Genomic DNA, 4,097 nt, shown 5'->3' on the forward strand with positions numbered 1-4,097 from the left:
AAAAAAAAAAAAAGAGAGAGAGAGAGGAATTCAGAGATGTGCTCTGATTGACTTGGAAGAAAGTAAGCAACCATATTGCAAACTGCCTCTGGGGTCATGTGGCAAGACACTGCAGATGATCTGTAGGAGCTGATCAGGGTCTTAGGCTAAGACCTAGCAGGAAAAAAAAAAAAAAGAACCTCAGATGTATAATTACCTTCCCCATGCCTCCACAACCCCTGAATTCTGACAATTAGTGAACTTACATGACGACCTTGAGCCCAGATGAGAACTTGCAGCCTCTGCTGACACCTTGATTTCTGCCAGTCGTAGGCCAAGCAGAGAATCCAGCCATTCTGTGCTTAGACTTCTGACCTATAGAACTACAAAAAAATAAACTTGCATTACAAGCTGCTAAATTTCAGAAGCTGGTAAGTTTCACAGTGACAGAAAACAAATACGTGAATAAATCCCACAGATGTTATGCTAAGCAAAAAAGCTGGACACAGAATAATGCAGATTATATGATTTCATTTTAATAAAATTTTAAAGCAGTTCCAAATAAGGAACTTTCTGGATAGGTGGAAATATTCTGTCATGTGGTAAGGATTGAGTTAAATAGTTGTATCTGTTTGTCAGAATTACGCTGCTAAGATTTTTATGCTCCAATACATGTAAATTATACCTAAAAAACTGTTAAAAAGAATGATAACAGAGTGGGAGGAGAGTGGAGTACAGAAGATATAGGTTAAAACAGAATGGCCAAATATTGATAATTATTGAAGTCAGGTGATAGTTACATGAGGGCTAGTGTACTATTCTGAGTACTTATATATGCTTGATATAATTTTTTTAAAAAAGGCTTTTTAGGTTCTCAGGGCTGAGATCCACTGATCTAAGTGGATTACTGCATGAGAGTAAGTTGTGTCATAAAAATCTTGGGCCACTTTATGGAGAATTTTGGGAAATTAAAAAATACTGTCATAATATCAGAGCTGGTATTAAATTTATCAAGTTTCACATCTTTTATCATCACCAAGGGTACTGATGAGTACATTGAGACCCATGGAAGCCAAATGTCTATTAAGTTCAAATAACATACATAATAGTACAACTAGGGCTAAAACTCTGAGAAAGAGAAACCTTTTTCTCCTGGATTGCCCTGGAGATTAACCTTTTGATTTCTTCTGTTTCTTTCTTGGCTTTATATAAACTTGGCTTGGCAGGAGGATCAAACCTGTTCAATGTGAGAAGAACAAAGTCTCCTAATGACACCTGCTATGTTGTTGCTGTAATTAATCTTTGCTTTGAGCTCTGGAGACTCCTCTTTATTTTCAACCATTTCTTCAACCAGCAACCTCCCATTATTACATAGTCCACCTGGAGTTTATTTTGCCCTTGTGCTACTTGACCATGATACAAAGACAGGGTTCTTTTCCTAGGATATTACATAATAAATCTAGCTTTGCCCAGCCAGATACTATATGCTGTGGGATTAGAACACTCTAGGTATCATGTGCATTCTGCTCTTTTTTTCCACTTGTTAAGTTTTCTTTCCGGTAAACTTTATGCTTATATAACATGTTTCAAGGGCTGTTTTTCTGTTTCCCTTGAATAATAGTTGTTGACCATAATGGGAAACATAGTACTCATTCCAGTGCTATAATTTTTTGTAAATGGTGAGGTAGTTCAACTGAAAATGTCTGCCTTTGGGGTTGTATCAAATCACTAGCAGAGGTAGTAATTGGTAGCTCTGGAGTCTGTCAGCCACCACAACTATCCTAGAGCACCAAATCCTAGTAACAGATAGGTCATTCAGAATTCCCACAATAGTAAGTTTTCTAAGAAAGAAAGTAAAACAAACAAACAAAAAAAAAGAGATAACTTGGGGAGATGTCAAACACTTCTGAATGTCCTACGTGTTGAAATATTTTTGCCGGATTCCCTATCTCTCTCTCTCTTTTTTTTTTTCAGATTGCATTTTTGATATGTGTAGTCTAAGATGCTTAGGCCTAGTGTGAATACACCAATAGTCAGGCTAGTGATTTCTTTTTTTTAAGATTGAAAATTTAAGTGACATAGTATAGAAGTAAGAGAATAGCCAAAAAAATAGCGGACTAAAAAATGAAATTAAAAAGATCGTGGGTCAGGGAATTTCCATTTCTGTTAATGGCTGACTAGGTTATTTAAAACCAACTTTCCTTTTGTGAATGATTATAAAATTTGGATAAAATATTAAGTAAAGAACACCTATATGAAGATATCAGATAGCTACCAAGTATTTTTAAGCTAGGCCTTGAAAGAAGAGGGAAACTAACAAAAATGAGTTCAGCATTTGGGGATGCTTTATACCCCAAGGAAACTGCAGATTTCAAAAGTGAAATCAGTGATTGGAAGGATGAGAAGCTGAGTAGAGCTTCTCTACATTTTATGAAGATGGAGGAATGAAATTTGGAGTTGAGAGTTTGTCAAGGAGCAAGGTATGGCCTGTCTTTTCAGTTAAGACCTTCAAAAGCTGCATCCTTGAGTAAGGGTAAATCAGAAAAGACTATCCCTTTGCAGGAACTGAAAGTGAGTTTCAAATGATCTCAATTCCTGATTGGATTAAAGCAAACTTTTCTTAACCCCGATAACTCGACAAAAGCAAAAGTTAATTCACTGGAGGAAGAGAAATCACCCAGACTCTCAAATTATCTTTTAAAATGTTTAATGTCTGTCACTCAGTAACTGTCTAACCCATCCATGCACAACAATGAAAATGGGTCAAAACCAAGAATGACAGAAATACAAAAAGATGGCAGCAGCATTCAGGACTCACATGTGAGTGCAGAGGAAAATCTGAAAAAGTCCCCAAAGAAGAAGATAAAATGGTAGCTGGAGCCATAGCATTGCAGCTGGAAGATGAGGTCACATACACTAGCAAAGGCTCTACAGGAAGCTGTGGATTGGAAAAGGACCACTTTTTTTTTTTTTGAGATGGAGTTTTGCTCTTGTTGCTCAGGCCGGAGTACAGTGGCACGATCTTGTCTCACCACAACCTCTGCCTCCCGGGTTCAAGTGTTCACCCCTTAGCCTTCTGAGTAGCTGGGATTACAGGCATGTGCCACTATGCCTAGCTAAGTTTGTATTTTTAGTAGAGATGGGGTTTCTCCATGTTGGTTAGGGTGGTCTTGAACTTCCAACTTCAGGTGATCCACCCACCTCAGCCTCCCAAAGTGCTGGGATTACAGGTGTAAGCCATCACGCCTGGCCAAAAAGGAACACTTTTATTCTGATGATGAAGCAATAGAAGCTGACAGTGAGGATGTTGTTGAGTCTTGTGACAAAGAAAATGTAAATGATTCACAATCAAGTGTTAAGACTAATACAGACTGAGCAGATGCCATGGCTAAAATCCTTGACAGAAAGCTCCTGAAAGTAAACCTACTATTCTAGGTAAAAAGAAGGAGCTGGACAAAGAAAAAGAAAAGTTAAAGCAAGAAAGACTAAAGAAAATAAAATAGTGCGATAAGAGGCTAGACTGGGATATGATGTGCAGAGTAAATCCAGCTGTTGTCCAAGACAAAAAAATGGAGAGAAATTTTCAGAGAATTGCAATGAGGGGTGTGGTGCAATTATTTAATGCTGTTCAGAAGCATCAAAAGAACATTGACAAAAAGGTTAAAGAAGCTGGAAGCTCTATTAGAAAGTATGTTAAGTTGATATCAACTATTTCCAAGAAAGACTTCATCAGCGTTTTGTGAGGAATGAATGGAAGTACAAATGAGACAAGTTCAACTGGGAAGAAACCAAAAGCCAAACAGACTGAAGTAAAATCAGAAGAGGGCCCAGGCTGGATGATTCTACATGATGGTAGCATCTATGAAAGATGGGGACAGAGGGCCAAGACAGCCGATTAGAAGCAGTTGCAGTCTGTGGCACTCACATAGAGGAATGAAAGGGATGAGTGAATATAGCACTTTCAATGGAAATAACCAGGTTCTGACATTGGGACTGATTAGGGAAACAACTCCAACCACAGAGAATGAGGAAAAACAGGGTGGTGCAACAGCCCAACTGGGAGCAACACACAATCAAGGAAACCCCCACCCCAGCCAAGGGAAGCAGTGACTGATTGT

General features: G+C 38.3%; 1 pseudogene; it reads left to right on the forward strand.

Moving 5' to 3' along the window:
- The first annotated feature begins 2,721 nt into the window (after positions 1–2,721).
- LOC119467233 lies at positions 2,722–3,878 on the forward strand (annotated as a pseudogene).
- The last annotated feature ends 219 nt before the right edge of the window (positions 3,879–4,097 follow it).

The sequence above is a fragment of the Cebus imitator genome, unplaced genomic scaffold (genome assembly GCF_001604975.1).
Source record: "Cebus imitator isolate Cc_AM_T3 unplaced genomic scaffold, Cebus_imitator-1.0 Scaffold268, whole genome shotgun sequence".
Taxonomy (NCBI): Eukaryota; Metazoa; Chordata; class Mammalia; order Primates; family Cebidae; genus Cebus; species Cebus imitator.